This window comes from Rattus norvegicus, chromosome 18, assembly GCF_021556685.1.
Source record: "Rattus norvegicus strain SHRSP/BbbUtx chromosome 18, alternate assembly SHRSP_T2T, whole genome shotgun sequence".
Lineage (NCBI taxonomy): Eukaryota > Metazoa > Chordata > Mammalia > Rodentia > Muridae > Rattus > Rattus norvegicus.
The window spans coordinates 80,577,035-80,594,633 of NC_141551.1; positions in this window are offsets into that span (position 1 = coordinate 80,577,035).

Genomic DNA, 17,599 nt, shown 5'->3' on the forward strand with positions numbered 1-17,599 from the left:
TGATCTGACCACACATGTTTTTTGGGGGGGCACCTCTAGAGAGAGTGGTCCAGAAGTCTGAGGTTCGTATGTATGTAGCTCCATAATTTTTTCTCTGTCTCCCTGAAAATTTCAAAAATCTATGGGGCTGGGCTACCTTCTCCCAGGTGTGTGCCCTTTCCCCTCACAGACTCCCCACCCCAGCACCTCAGTCTTTAACTTCTCTCCACCACCAATTTGGAACTGGAGTGACAGTTCCTCTGAATGCCTCTTGTACAGACTACTTGCAAGATGCAGAAACGCGTATTTCTGGTTCATCAGAGCCACTTTCATGAAGGATTTCTGCACTGCTCAGGCTTAAGAGGGATGGCAGAAGAGATCTGCAGATGCCCAGAAGTGACTGTTTTCCTGTCACGCACAGCATGGACCATACAGCCTTCAAGGTGTCCTTGAATTGCTAGGAGAGTACGTCTGTGGCTTTCAACATCTTGAAACAACCCCCATAAGTATAAGAATTGCTTCTCTAGTGTTTCCAGGAAAAGCTATGTGACCGTTTTCAGAAATTCAATATTCTCTCTATTTTTTGAATTGGACTCTGTGTCTTCAACTAGCCATTTGCTTCCACCCCAGTCTCAGCATTTCCTATGTTCCCAGCCTCTCTAATTCACAGAGGCTCCTCAGGTAATGTGGTGAAAATGAAACACACTCAACTACTTTGCTTGGGGAATCGGTCCTCTTTGGTTAAGAAATGGCTCCTTTGCAGCTAATCTTTATATTCCTACTCAGACTGAACTAATTTTGTAAATAATAAGACCTTCTCTAGCAAGATACAAATGAGATGCTTCCTTCTCACAGAGCGACTAGTGACCATTTAGTGTTCTTTTTGGCCAGCAAGGGCAGCTAATAAAACTCCATCCTGGTGGGCGGTGAACGCTGTAATGAAGCCTCAGGCACAGGGTCTGTACCTTGTCTCCCCAGTAGGCAGCCACTGCAGTTCTGGCAAGCTGGAATGCTTTATTTAGGCAATAAAGGCTTTTGGTTGAAAGGTACATTGTAATGTGGGATAAGTGTGGAGGCCCTTTGGAGAGGGAGGCACACAAAGGTATTAATATCCAAGTTGTTACATGGGTTTTTGGTTATATAAATGCTATGCAGGCTAGACTGAAGTTAGAGTTTTTAATTTTTTAAATAAGCATATTTTCCCAAATATATATATCTCCTTTTTATATATTTGCATTTGGCACATCACAATCTTTGATAAAATATATACAGCAGATGATACCTACATTAATTATGCTTCCCTTTGCTCTTTGTGAAGTATGTTCTCTCTCTCTGTCTCTGTCTCTCTCTCTCTCTGTCTCTGTCTCTCTCTCTCTCTCTCTCTCTCTCTCTGATGTACATAAACATTTTAGGAAAGGTTACATACTTATATACACCTTCATGTATATGCACGGAATGAGCTCTTCATTTGGGGGAAGGCAAATGTTCTAACTTTAAATGTTTTAACTTACAGCCATGCCTAGCCACAGGTCATGTTTTATAGTTTAAAAACCATTTACCCACTGCTCATGATTTCATGAGTACCCAAGACTCCAACCATGTTGGAACAAAAACGTTTCTTCATTTTTGTTATACCTTGTATGTTATTTAGCCCTTCTCAGTCACAGAACACTTGAAACAAAAACACAAACTTGGGTGGGCTGTGTGTTCATTATATGTTATATGAATTTATGAAAGAATTATAAAATATTTAAAAATGCAAAATAAATGAGAGACTAAGGCTTGATTTCCAGTTATTTCAGTCCACCATAACAGAGAGACCTGAGCATCATGAAGCACACCTGTTCAATTCATGGCAGCCAGTAAGTAGAGGGAGAAAGAGTGGGACTGGAGACAAAGTAAATTTTCAGAGACATTTGACCACTTCATTGAGCCAGACCTCACTTCTTAAAGATTCCATCAACTCTTTACATATTACTACTTCCTGGGGACAAAAAAATGAACAATTTATACCAATGGGGACATCAGTGTTCAACCCCTAACTCCTGTACAGTAGGAGAAAGACAGGCCATCTTCAACTATTGGGATTAACAATTGCTGTTTCTTTCCTTGTGTCTGTCTGTCTGTCTTTCACAGTGACATCACTTTGGTATATCTGCAAGCTGCTTGAAGACATTATGTCAGTCTCGAGCTATTGCTAGGAAGGTTTAATAAGTATTTTAACTTCAGGTTTCTGCAAAGTTAGCTTTAGTTTGCACTTCTTTCTTTCCTTTTGCTTTTGTCCCTTGCTGGTATTGGCTGATTTCAGAAGCATGGTTGGAGTGTTGTGGCTAGGCATGGCTTTAAGTTAAAACAGGTCTTGGGTCTGTGACAAGCCTTACTTCCTTCATTCAGCCAGCTCAACAGCTTTGAGAGGAGGTAAGGAGTCAAGGGGGCTTCTTACCCACGGACTTGCTTTCTGGCAGCACCCTAAAGGGGTTATCTGCATACATGAAATTGTACTTTAAACTCAGGCTATTAATTTAATGTGCATCCAAAGTCAGTTCTGCAAAGTCTGGATTCTCCACTCCTGTTGCCGAACAAATTGTTCATTAGTTGTTAGAGATAGGTAAGAGAAGACATTCTTTCTCTTACTTCCCAAATGGATCAACACAGAGCTGGAAGTAAGGGCAGACTTGAGAGCACTCTGAATGAGCAGCCACTACTTCCAGCCCTTCCCTGTAGACACCTATTCCTTAGGGAGCCTTGGCTTCAAAGAGGAGGAAGAACTGGCTCCACACCACTGGTTTCAGAGTCTTGAGCAATGGAGAAGTGAGTTCTTGACTGATGCACTGGTTTAGAAACAATCAGCAGCAAATACCCAGGTAGATCATTTATAGGCCTAGAAAGAAAATTGTCAGACACTAAGATGGTCCTGCTGCTAACATGTAAATTTTACTTAGAATTTAAAAAAATTATTTATTCACCTTACAACCCAATATCAGCCCTTCCTTTCCTTCCAGTATTCCTCACTCAAGTCCTCCCTTCCATTCTACCTTCCCCTTCTCAGAAGAGAAGGGGAAGCCCCCCTCCAGGAATCCCCTCCTCTGCCCTATCAAGTCTCTGCAGGACTAGGAACATCCTCTCACTTAGAGGCCAGGCAAAGCCGTCCATTTAGGGGCATGGGATTCGCAGGCAGGCAGGCAGGCAGGCAGGCAGGCAGGCAGGCAGGCAGGCAGGCAACAGGCTCAGCCTGTTGTTGGGGGATAAGCATGAAAACAAAGTTGCTCACCTGCTACATGTGTGCAGGCAAAGGGCTAGGTCCAGCCTGGGCTCATTCTTTGGTTGGTGATTCAGATTCTAATTAGACCCATTGAAAAGGAAAGGGAGTCAGAACGACCCTGACTGATTTTTCAGTGTGGAGCTGTGGATAATACTAAGTAAACCACAAGAGAGATTTTCCAAATTAAAGGAATCAATTGGTGCCCCCTGGAGATAAAACCTACTTCTTTTCTTTCTTTTCTTCTCTGTTTCTACAATGTCTTTGGAGGCAGTGGCTAAATATTTCTTTCTGGACTTAACTGAACCAGTGAGTGCTTCAAGCTGTCAAAAAACAAATGCTGATTTTGAGACAGTAAAATTTATATTTAATATTAGCTAAGCTAATATTAAAATTGAAAATTGTTAACAGTCTCTGAAATGAAGTCTTCTTATAGTAGGGTCCTCAGTTTACTGGAACCTAATAATCTGCCTTGCTATTGTCTGTGGAGGGAGGAATACGAAGTTAGTCATGGGTTTTATTCAGGGGCTCCTCGTCCATCTGCCTTTAGAATCTTAGAATACACCAGTGGAGCTCTGATTCGCTAGCCCAGATCACGGTTCCTTTTCACTCGTGGAGTGTTTATTGATGAGAATTCACCCACACACCCACTCAACAATCACAGAACAATACTTTAAGCTTCTGTTTATTTTAAACGTTTTATTCTTCTCTGCGACTATCAATGTAGAAATAAAAGTGGATTACATGTTAAATACAATCCTGGCATCCTACCGTTCTCACTTAAATGTCAGAAACATCTTTCCATCTCAGTGACTGTGCACTCTCCACTGTGATTGGAAATATTATCTCAACTCCATCCAACATTAATCAATGAGTTCAGGTCACCAGTTTCCTTCCAAACAAGATTAGGGCCATCTTTCTTACGCTCTTTGATTATTTTTCACTATGTTTCTTAGGATGAATTTCTGGAAATAGTTAGCTCAAAGGTTAGTGCATTGGTAAGCTCTTTCCTAAACATCCCCAAATTTCCCTTAATGATTGACAGCCTATGCTTTAAATTTTTTTTTCACAGAAAGAACTGAATTTATACGTTTTACTTTGGGTTTATTTGTTTTTTTTTTTCCAGTGAAGAGCATTATCCTACACATTCATTGGGATTTCTTTTATAGACTAATTAGCCTATTCATACCTCTTTTTCTGTGTTACCAGGATGAACATGTTTTGTTTCTGTGATTAAAAAAAAAACATTAAGCCATTTGGTCACCTGAGTAACACATCTTTCACCAAATATGTTCCCAATTTAGGTTTGCTCCAATTACTTTTGTGAGGGATGGGATTTTTAATTTTTAATTTTTCAGATTTTAAGCATAAAAGTAGAATTTTAGCTTCTCATTACACGTGTTAGGTATTCAAGCTTTCAATTTTCTCTGTGGGGTGGCGAGTTTCGTAAAACCTTAAACATCACTCTCCCGTCAAGTTATGAAGAATGTTCACGTACGTTTTGTGGGATGCGTGAGGGTATGCTTTTTATAAGGACCATTTAAAGTAATGTAACACAGTAAGGGTCAGATTCCCCCACCACTGGTAAATGTGTCAGACATTGCTTTACTGAGTGAGACAGTCGATCTACAACAGGTCAGAAATCTATGCACTGGGCTGGAGAGATGGCTCAGCGGTTAAGAGCACCCGACTACTCTTCCACAGGTCCTGAGTTCAATTCCCAGCAACCACATGGTGGCTCACAACCATCTGTAAAGAGATCCAATGCCCTCTTCTGCTGTGTCTGAAGACAGCTACAGTGTACTTATATATGATAAATGAATAAATCTTTTAAAAAAAAGAAATCTATGCACCATGCTGGAAGCCAGGGCGACGTCCCTTCTATGGGCTTACATGGAGCTTTATGGTTCCTGGTACAAGCACTCGATGCTTTGTGAGGTGAAGCAACTTCCTCTCCAATCTGGATGCTCCAATTTAGTCACTGTTGGGCACTCTTGCCATTTGGGTTACTCTGGAGAGAGACTTTTGGATTGGTGATTGGTATAGAAAAGCTCAGCACGGCGTGGGTGATCGCATCCCTAGGCTGTTGGGTAATCCCGAGATTGAGGCGACAGGAAGTGAGTAAGCAGTGTTCCTGCTCCTGTTCTTGCCATACCTGCCCTGAATTTTCTCAGTATTAGACGTTGACCTTGAAATGTAAGCTCATCTAAATCCTGGCCTCCCCCAAGTTTCTCTTGCTCATGATGTTTATTGCACAACAGTAAATTAACTAGACCACCGAGCACTAGGCTGTGTTGCACTGTGGAGAAACAGGAGGACCTGAACACATGACAGAGAAGCCATACAAACTCCAAAGCAGTGACCTTGGCCTGGGCCCAGCCCTGGAGTTCCATTTATAGCCTTCTCAACCACTATGTCCTATCCCATTTAGATCTGCTTGGATACAAGGTGTAGGCTAGTCAGTATGTCCTTGCTGATGGTGATGAGTGGGCCTTTGAAGGTCCTCCTGGGGCATGGGGCACTGGGTGTTAGCTCTGTCCTTTAATATGAGGAGCCAATCTGGACATTATCTTAAGTATGTCCCCATTCAGTAACTCAATCCCATTTGTTCTTTCAACAATGACTTATTGACCGACTGCAGTGTGCCTGGAACTAACCTAGTGTAGGGCTCTGGCACCGGGATGCTCTTCATAGCGATCTTTTGCCCTGCTAGATGTGTAGGTTTGGGCGAGGTGGAGAGAACTCGGTCAGGGAGGGGGAACAGGTTTTGCTGCCCCCAGCTGCTGGTCCTTCTCCTAAATTCTGCCTCCGCTTCGGCTGGGCTGAGCTAGCAGGAGACTGACTAGTCAGTAAACGGTGCAGGGGTTTGTCTGGCAGAGATGATGAAATGATTTTGGGAGAGCAGATCTCTTCCCCAAGTGGCAGTGTTAGAGTTCTTATGACAGAAGCTCTCACATGATGGACTAATTCCTGCACACCTTTAATTCTGGACATGGCATTTAAATACAGTTTTTTGGATAGGTCAGTGTCTGGCAGCAGGTACGTCCTATTGGTTTGGCCTGAGAGCTTGGGAAGACCTCACCTACATATTCAGGGGCGTGGTCCTGTTTCTATGACTGATCTGTCTTGAGCCTACGTGACCTGTGGTCATGTCCTCACCTGTGGAGGAGGGACTTGGGTCATTGCTGTACATGACTGGTCTGTCTCAAACCTCTCTACAAGGGTTTGTTGGGGGCTACAGCTAGTGAGTCCCTGTTCTGGGAGGTCAGGAATGCACCTGCTGTCCCTTTTAGGGTCTCTTTTAGGGGATTTGACCTGCCTCGACCAGGAATCAGGGTACCTTTCACTGCCTAGCACAAGCCAGAGCTATTGAATAGTCTGGCAGGTATTTTTTCTCTTATTTTTTTATTATTTATTTTAAATTATGTGTGTCTTTGTCTATGCATGTAGGGCTGAAGGTATATGTTGGATCCATGGAGCTGAGGTCACAGGTGGGGGATGAAAAGTGAACCGATGTTCTCTGGAAGCGTTTTAAGTGTTGAGAGTCTGCTCCCCTCTCCCCTATAACAGTGTTGTACTCACCTGTTCTTTGGTGAATGCCCCATACCTCATGGAGCCCACCTTTCCTGAGGGCAAGCATCATATAGGAGAGGCCTCTGCTCTCCCTATGGCGTTCAGCACACACTAGAGCCTCAATGTTTCTCTTGAATATTAAAAGTCATTGAACAATATTGCTTTTCTTATGAATCCCACTTTCTTCTGAAGTCCACCGTGGTACCAAGGAATATGTAGAGGAAGTCACACTCAGTAGTCCCTCAGTTCTGATGAAGGAAGCCCTGACATCATTTCTGCAAACACGATCACAGTTGACTCTTGGGCCAGATCATTCTTTGCTGTTTTTCTGGAAACTCCGGTGTTTTGTAGAATTCTTGGTTTTTTCCCACTACCCCTTAACAAGTGGTGGCTACCAAATATGACCCCAGTGGAGCTACTCCTCCCCGGGTAACATCATTGCTGTCAGAATCACTGCCTTAGAGGCATGAGCAAGAGTAAATGTCACTATGTGTTCTGTGCCGGTCTCCTATCGAGTCACAAGTGTGTCTGTGAGCCTTCAGATCTAGGTGGCCTGTAGATCAGTTTAACTGAAAGTAAAGTAAAGAAAAAAAAATGTGATCGTAGTTTCTAAACTCAAGACTTAAGCGAACACTTGACCTTGAAGCATTGGACTTCGTAGTCACTGTTAGGAGACAGTTTCCTGAGTCCAGCTGTCTCGGGAACAAATTCCTTCTTGCTTCCAGGCCCAGATCTGAGTTCATGTTCCCTGACTCCGGAGCCAATGCCTAGACTGCTTCTTCAGGTGTTTTGTGTTTTTCTGTTATCCAGTAAAGGATGCAAGGAGGGAAGTTGTTGTTATCCCGTTATCTAAACTAAGTCACGCAAATGTAAATCTATTGCCTATCTTGACTTAATTGACTACATGTGGCTTGTCTAAATTCTAGACCAGAGTCTAGGAGGGAACCTGACTGCAAAAGCTGAGCCAAGGACCCTGAAACCAGATGATCTGGATGAGGCCCAATCACCAACATTGAACTTACTTATCCCCTTGATTGATCCCCTTCCTCCCCTCCTCTCTCCTCACTTTGTGTTTCTGTCCTATGAAAATGTACATTTTCTTACACTGGGAGGGACCCAGTTCAGATCCCAGACTGGCCACCTCCCTGTGCAAACAGAAAAGACTTTTAATTTTTAAACTCTGTTGAGTTTTCTCATCTTCCACCCTGAACCCAACAAGAAAGTTTATTATTCTAAGATGGCCTGATGGTGAGAGTGAAAAGCTTGATGGGAAACCACAGAAGGGGTGTGTGTGTGTGTGTGTGTGTGTGTGTGTGCGCGCACGCACATATGTTTGTGCAAGTGAGGGGGGAGGCACTCCGTTTTTGCAATGGACCTGCCAGCTCTTAGCTCTTCTGATGTATGACTGTATCCCAGGCTGTGTTCTCCAGCCAATATAAAAAATTCTCATGAGATACAGATAAGGTTAAAGAAAAACACTTTGCTTTTTGAAAAAATTATCTTACTCTAAGTCATGAACAAGTTTCGTAATTCATGAACATAACTTTGGGGAAATGAAATAAATCTATACATGAAAAGTATGCAACTGTAGCTTTTCAAATGCCACCTTCATGTTTATCTGTTTTCTTCTCTCCCGAGTATATGGTGTAGAAGTCATGGCGTGTCATACTTTGGGTACTTGTGAAGATGTAGCAATGTAAATTACAAATGAATCAAGATGAAATTCCCATTAGGGCTGTCCCACGGGCTTGCTACATAAAGGACATTAAAGGCTGTGGAGATTCCCATCTTACTTTGAGCCTCAGTTTCTCCTGGTGGAGTGTAGTAGACATGGTCTCTGCTGCACACAAGAACATTTTGTTGAGCTAAGCTAAATTTTCAGCAAAGACAAACCACATCATTACAATAAAACATAAATAGGTGTTTGTTGCTGGAAATGAATCAGAAATTTATTTATGGAAATGCACTGGTTGCTCTCACACAATTCACTTAATCTTCATAATCCAGTATGGTAGTTTACTTTATCCCTGTTTTACCAAATGAAGGTTAAGTAATTTATGCAAAATCTCACAGAGAAGTGGCTCCTGTTTCTCTGCAGATGGAAACTTTCTTTTCCTCTCTATGCCCTATCCGGGCCCCCTGCAGGAGGATTTTCCAACTGATAATGGAAATGTTGCCAACAGTAATTAGTTACTGTCATCGAGCGTAAGCACCAGGGCTAGGACAGAAAGGTCAATTCAGAAATTCTAGCCAGCAATGCTAGCAATCACAGCTACTAATGAATCGCTGACTTAAGCACCAACACATCAGGCTGGTTACTTGGTGGGCACCCTAGACCTTGTGTTTTGTTGACACTGAGACTCTGATACAGTTGGAGAGGTGAGCCGACAACATGATTGTCAACTTTAGCCTCACAGTCATGGTGTTGGGGGTGGGGATGCTTTGAGAGAACTGGAGCTCTGGCTCCAAAGACGCTGATTCAGTTTTTTCATGCCTGGGGTTTCAGACATTGTTTTATAACTTTCGAAAGGAACACCAGTAGTTTAAGGGAACCATTCCTTTCCTCCTTTTTAGGATGTATCGTGTGATGGCTGTGTGATTGCTGCATTTATGGCTGTACCCCAGGCTCTGTCTTCTCCAGCCTATGCAAAAAAAAAAAAAAAGTGTGCACATTATCTCCATAGCTCTTGGTTTGCTGTGGAGACCTGATGTCTTGATGTCTCTCCCTCCTGTTTGTCAGCCTCATTCTCAACAATATCATCCTCTGTGATAAAGTCAGTGTGAGGCTTTGTCCTGCCAGTAACAGAGGGGGATTTGAATCTAATTCTGTGCATGCCAGGTGTTTGCCCACAAGCAGCAGACAGGATGCTGCATCGCTGACCTTGGCCATGACACTCAGTCCCCGTCCCAGTGTGGCTGCTACACTTATGCCTTTATAACCAGTGGTTTTCTGGCGAACCTTGGACATTCTATTATTCTCTTAAATGTTTTCCATTTATTTAATATTTATTTATTTGTTTATTTATTTATTTAGTGTGTGTACCTGTGTGTATGGGTATGTGTGAGTGTGTGTGTCTGTGTGTGAGTGTATAAGTGTGTGTATGAGTGTGTGTGTGTATGTCTGTTTGTGAGTGTATGAGTGTGTGTGTGTGTGTGTGTGTGTGTGTGTGTGTGTGAGTGTGTGTGTCCCACGTCACTTATGTTCAAGTCAGAGGAAAACCTGTGGGAATCAGTTCTTTCTTCCAATCATGTGGGCTCTTAGGACTGAATGGAGAATGTTAGACTTGGAAGTGAGCCCCTTTACTCACTGAGCCATCTCCCCAGCCCTCCACTGTCCATTTAAACTTAGAACTAGACACACAGATAAAGTAATCCAACAGGGACTCTTGTCCTTTTTACAGTCTGTGATCCTCTCTTCTATGTAGAATGCAGCAGCTGGCAGCCCTTCAACTGTGGCACTGAGACCTAGCAGGTTGCTCATGGCAGCAGGAAAGGGAGTGGTGTGGCCTTTTAGCTGGATCATGATGGAGCACCGTCCCTTATTTTAGTTCTGCCCAAGACTCATGCCACCGATTCCTCACCTCCTAGTGCTTTGTGTTTCCATGGTGCTCTTTTGATATAGTTTTAGCAAGACAGTACATCTTAGTCAGTCTGGCTTGCCTTGTGGCATAGTGAGAGACCATCGAACAGAGTTATCTCTGGTGTTCTCACTGATAAATACCTTGATGATCAGGAGAACTCTATGGATCTTTTTATTGGGATGATGTTTCTAAGTCGAGAAAGTAAAGGAAACAAATTTGCAGTTATTGAAATATCTAAAACAAATTCCTGACCTACTAGTTTGAAGTATGGCAAGTTAAGTGATGACACCTGGCTATGCATGAATGGATAATTTAGAAGTAGTGAGTATGAGAGGTTTGCCGTCATTTTGATGTAAAATGAAAATGTGGTTGATATGTCCTGGTGACAAAGACAGAGAAGATGTTTATGTCTGAGGTTCGCTGACATTCTTAATTGAAGAATGCTGACCTTAGCAGTGACTGACATGAAAGGACTATATTCCCCACCCAAGGGTCCAAAGGACTTGCCATAGGGTACTTAAGTATTTCCAAAACTACTAATACTGTGAGTTGTTAATAGGCATGAGGAATTTAAATTTTAAAGACACTAGGAACATCCTCTTTTGAAAGAAGTAACAGAGTTCTTCCAAGGCAGCACTTTTAAGGTCCTTCAGATCCATTCTGAATCTCCAAGGGGCTGATTCCAGACCATGATGCCAGCAGCAACTCTGTGCTGAGCAGATCTCCTCCAGGGAGCATGCTGCTGTGCAGAGCCACTCAGTGACTCCTGGAGGGAGATGGTCTGAGCTCCTAGCAGAAGGAAGCAGAGTCCTCATAGGAACGCCACCTGTCACTATCCCCTTGTGGGGACACACCGTACTTGTGGGTTTGGATTTTCTGAGAGCATAGGTTTCTGCATGTTTCCGGAAGGCCCCAGAACTGCATCTTAAAGAGAGTGTGCTGGGTAGTTTTATGTCAAATTGACACAAACTAGAGTTATCTGAAAGGAAATGCCTCTGTAAGATCCAGCTGTAGGACATTTTCTTAATTAGTAATTGATAGGGGAGGACATAGTCTATTGTGGGTGTTGTCATCCCTGAGCAGGTAGTTTTGGGTTCTCTAAGAAAGCAGGCTGAGCAAGCCAAAGGGAGTAAGCCAGTAAACTGTACTCTCCTTTGTGGCTTCTGCATACACTCCTGCCTCCTGGTTCCAGTTCTGTTTGAGTTCCTGTCCTGACTTCCTTCAATGATGAACATGGATGTGGAAGTGTGAGCCATTTCCTCTCCAACTTGCTTCTTGGCCATGTTTTTTCATAAAAACAATAAAAACCCTAATTAAGACACTGACCATATTCAGGACCCTGTAGATGTCAAGCATGCCTCTTAGAAATGATTTAATATGGGTTGGGAGTGTGACTGCAACTCTGTACCAGCTGGTTGACTCTTCTCTTCCTGTTCTTATCTAGTTTGACCACTCTGGTCTCTCTCTCTCTTAACACTTACTCCAAAGATGCTAGAGAAACAAAGAGTGTAAGAGGTGGTGATATTTTTATCCCTCTTCTTCCTCAAATTCAAATCTGATCTTGTTTGATATTGCCAGGAATAATAAACATTATTGCCACACATGTATGTGGTCCCACGTGCTGTGCTAAGAAGTCAAATCAAACCAGTGTCACCATGATATCCCACATTGAGTGCCCATTTCTGTGGAGGACACCACTGTGAACTGCTAAGAAGGCCTGTGTCGGCAATTTGTCATAGAGGGGCCATTCCACAATTCTTATTATTCTGTGTCCTCTACATGAAAAAAAGTGGAGTGCTGTATGAAGCCAGGTTGGAGCTTTAAGGAGTATGGCTCCCAAGGGACCCTGCTTAGACTTAGCTTACCTCTGTGGGAAGACAGAGCCCTCCCTGCCCTCAATCATCTTCCTCTTCTTGGATACAAGAAAGTAATAAAGGCTCCTCCTGTGTTTGCGGGATTTGAGCTTAGTATTGGAAATGACAGGTCTGTGATGTGACAGCCAATCACATGTTTATATGGTTGAATAAGATGATTAATACTCAGCAGTAATTTCATGCCATAATTGACAATAATAGGACTTTTGAAGACAATCCTTCAACTCAGTCAGCCATGGCAAACCCCACTGCACATCTAACCTTAAGCTAGGAGGGGCCACCCCACTTTACACTTGGACAGTGTTCTCTAAAGCAAACTGAATTTTTCTTGGAGTCATAATTAATGTTTCGAAGTCCTTCTCCAACTAATGGAAGAATCTACTGTAATAATCCCAGACCAGGGCATGTGTTATATGTACAGACTTGAGCAGTGCCCTTATATGAACACTAAAGAAACTACAATGACATAGTCCAGAGACGGTCCCACTTCAGAAAGTCAGTGCTGCTCATTGTCTCTGGAGGGCACAGATTCATTGCTAAAATGCAACCATTCCTTGACCCCAAGCCTAACAACTACTGGCTCTGAGAAGGCACACAGTTCAAGGGTTTACTTGTTTCACCTTTGAAGAATTTAAAGCAAGGATTATTTCTAAAAATTATAAAGATATCCTCTTACTGGCATATTCTAGGTATGTACGCTAGATAATCACCTTGTGTTTTATACGTGTAAATATTTTCTGTTAATATTAGCTCATATGCAAATATCTTCTGCTTCGAGATAGTAACTAGTTTACTATCTCTACACATCCTGCGGTATCATGCTCTAAATATCCAATATACACAGTACAGTCTGATTTGAAAAGTAGTGTATCAGATGTGCAGGGACATACGTGGAAGATCCAAAGAGCCAGAGGGGATAATGACACCAAGGAAGCAGTGTCTTTCAGACATGTCAGGAGTGCATGTAGGAACTCACAGAGACTGAGGCAGCATCAAGGGCCTGTACAGGTTCAAGCCAGATGGAGTCCCAGCACTGAGACAGGGAAGTAGACATGGGTTCCCATCCCAAACCATGAAGCAATCTACACAACACTTTCTGGTAAAGGAAAAAAAGAATCAGTTTTCTCCAATGGAGTCTCCCTGGGTTTTATTAACCATACTCTAAGCCTGGCCTCATGCAACACGAAACAAACTCAATGGTATTTCTAGACTTTTTGTCCCACACTGCTTTATTTGAGCACCTTTTTGGATCTTATTGGATTTTTGCTTGTTTATTTTGATTTTTGTTTTTGTGTTCTATGTGTTCTTTTTCCGTGCCCGTGCACATGCGCGTGTGTGTGTGTGTGTGTGTGTGTGTGTGTGTGTGTGTGTGTTTATTTCTTGGTTCATTTTGTTTTCGTTTGTCTTTTTTTAAAGAGAGGGAAAAATCATTAAAAGAAAAAAACAAAATTGGGTGAGTGGGGAGTTGGGGAGGATCCAGGATGAATTAGGGAAGGAGAAAACATGATCAAATTATATTGTATGAATATAATTATTTTCAACAAAAAGTAGTGCATAGTACATTTATCAGAAATGTTATTTGAAACATTTGTTAGATAATTTTGGTTGAAAGAGCTTTATTTTCTCCTAAAACTGTGGATTTCTATAACATTTTTGCTTGCTTCATATTTATTTTGTGTGCATTTACTCTAAGCCTTCTCATGCAATAAAATGTTTAACATGATAGAAAAAATATTTATATTACAAAGAATAATTTTAGTCCAGATGGCTAGGAGTAAAGATTAAAAGATAGTATCAGATAATCTACTTGTACCAAAAAGATTATCTGGAAAAAGAAACATTAAATTTTAATAAGTTATTTTATGTGTTATTTTGACCAATATATTGGAGACAATGGTTACATTGTTTCTTGCTGCCCATTTCTGGATGTATATCAATTACCGCATACTTTAAAATATTATGTAAAGTCTGTTCAGCAGAAGACTCAAAGTGGATAGTTTTCCTTACAATTATACGCTAGGGTGTTAAATATGAGTCTAGACCTTTCTGTGTGTTTGTTTGTTGAAGATTTGCATATGGGCTTTGATAAACATGAGTTTATGCCCTGGGTTTTTAAAGTAGGAAATGTATTACAAAGACCCTGGAGAAAGAGAAAACTGATGATGTTAGGAAAACTCACAAGATTCAATGAAAACTGAGCCCACCTTGTGTGCTGTAGAAGTTTTCTAAATTCTTCAGAGTTTGTTTTAGATTCTTCTGTTTAAAAGTCAGCACTGTTTTGATTTAAAGGTTTAAACAGCTTATGGTTCTCTAACATAGATTTAGAGAATCTGAGTAGGGGCAAGACAGTAATCCCAGATGTGTATTCAGTTGCAATGCCTGATGCATGTAAGAAAAATCTTAACAGTTGGCAGAATTGGAAAGTGTTCTCTGAAGCTCATATAGAGGGATTTTTTAAATTAATTTTCAAAGGCTTTGCAGATCAAAGGCAGAGATAGACAAGGGGTATACCTTGGTTCCTCTGCTGAGTAAGATCATAGGTTCTGTGCAGCCTTGTGACTCTGTTCCAAGTGGGACACACACACACACACACACACACACACACACACACACTACCCAAGGTGCTGATGTGATTTTTCTATGATAAGACAAGTGTGATACAGAGACCTTTACCCTCTGGCTGCAGTGGGTAAAACTCGCTATGACCTAGGAGCGGTGATGGAGAGAACTGAAGTGCTGATGGCTGGAACAACATGTCTCAAGAGCTGACTTGAAGTAATGGAGAGCATGCTGGAGAAATTGGATATCCACGTCTGAAGACCAAGTTGAGAAAGTCTTCACTTTCTTCCTGTACAATTACCAACTCAGAGTTGATTAAAGGTTCTAATTTACATTACAACCTGGAACTTTGAACCCACTAGAAAAACTGCATAGGGTAACTTTTTAAAATATAGTAAGGAGTCAAGGAAGAAAATAAGGAAACATGGGAGCCTGAGAAGACTTTCACAAACACACAAATGTGGTCTCTCCTTACTCCTGAGTCAGTGGCCACTCATTCATGAGGGTGAGGGGAACCACAAGGGGAGCAGAATCAGGGTTCAGACAGCCATGACTTCTGAGATTAACTTCTGGGATTAGCTTCAATGGGACAGTTTAACTTTACTTGGGGTGAACAAGGGTTATACAGACTTTGGAGAGTGGGTAGGGATCTCCAGGGTGGGTGTACATTATTGGCTAGGGTGAGAATGCTTCATTTACATGAGGAGAAATTCCAGGAGCTTTCAGGGAAGGTTCTTATCAGGAAAGAGGAATTTGAACCTATAATCTGGTCATAAACTACATGACTTTCCTCAGAGGTTTTTGGGATTATGGGTGAGATAAGGCCAGGCACCTGTGTTCAGGGACTCTCTCCAGACAAAGTCAAGCTGAGAAAGGGAGTCCTCCATTTTGGGCAGAGCTCAGAGAGCCAGCTGGTCAGGAGGAACTGCAACTTTAATAGCAGGGTCTTTCAATACACAAACACAGCATGTTGTACTTAGTGATTAAAAGCAAGTCACTCACTGAGAGCTCCTTAGTGTGACTATATTGAAGCACAAGTCTCAAGTGTGTGTGGAACATTCTAGATACTAGACAGTTCAACATGTAGACACAACAACTTTCTGAACAGGATTTCAATTGCTTAGGAAATAATAGGAACAATTGGCATCAAATTAAAGGAATTGCACCAAATTAAAACTCTTCTGCATAATAAAAGAAGCAATTATCAGGACAAAGAGACAGCTTATGGAAAGGGAGAAGATCCCTTCAGCTACCCTTCTGACTGGAACTCAATAAACACAGTACGTGAAGAGCTAAACAATTAAACAGCAAGGAATTTGCAAATTATCCAGCCAATAAATAGGCAAATGGCCTGAGCCATTCTTCAAATGAAGAAATACAAATGACTAATAAATACATGGAATAAATGTTTAATGTCTGACCATCAGGAAATGCAAGGGATTTCAATCAAAACTATATTGAGATTCTACCTTATCTAAGGTAGGATAGATAAAACAATTTCAAAGTGCTAGAGAGGATGTGGAGAAAACAAACTCTATTATAGATTGCTTGTTAGATGTGAATTAGTCCATCCATTATGAAAATCAGTGTCAAGTTCCCTCAAAACTTATGGTCGGAACTATCAAGAAACCCAACTATATCACTTCTGGGTATATTAGGAATTAGAGCCAACATATCACAGAGATACCTGCGGATCCATGATTATCAGTGTACTCATTATGATAGCTAAGATATCCAGTCAGTTGAGGTGCTCACCAGTAAATGAATTCAGAGAAAACACAGCATGCACCCAGTGGAGTGTTATTCAGCCACGTCATCAATACAATTCTATTGTTTGAAGAAAAATGGGTCTGGAGAGATGGTTCAGTGTTTGAGAACACAAAGTGCTGTTGCAGAGAACCCAAATTCAGTTATCAGCATTCACATCAAGCAACTCACAACTGCTTGTAACTCTAGTGCCATGGGGATCTGTCATATGTGACCTCTATAGGAATCTGGACTCATGTACACATATCCCCACATATCCTCATAATTAAATTAAAAAAATAAACCTTTAAACAGTCAAATAAATGAAAGTGGATGGAACTGAAGATGATATTAGGTGGAATAATTGAGATACAGAAAGACAGATGTCATATGTTTTCTCTCCTATGTAGAACTTGGGACAGTAGGATATGAAAATAAAAGATGAATCCATGTCTAGAAGGGGACAAGTGAGTAGCTTATGAGAGAGTGTAATGGGGTGAATGTGGTCAGTATATTATACATATCATGTGCATGTATGAAGATGTCACATTGAAATCCAGTATCTGTACGATTAGCATGCACTTAAAGGCTACTGAAAAGGAGGTGTCACAGCCAAAACTGCATTTGCTTCTAGCTTCTGTGCACCATGTCAGCCTCAGATGTGCACTACTGCCTCTTATCTTTGAAGTTACCTGGCAGGATAGAATATCCTCTTCTCAAGAGGCTCCCATGGTACATTGGAAAAACCCCAGACCCAGAGGCTGGGAATGATGCTTCATACACAGAGGAGACCCTCATCTCATATAGGGTTGGTGGTTGAATGAGTGGGTCAGAGTCTTAGAGATTACCTCGTTAACCTCTTGCATTCCCTCCTATCAGTCCCCAATAGAAGCACCCCCAGTTGCTGCTCCACCTTCATGGACGGTGTGTTCCTGACATGTTACCATCTTCAGCTTAGCATCCACTCTATTACTCTGAAAATGATTACACATCCCATCCAAGGGCGTGGAGTAGCAGGTTCATGTGCT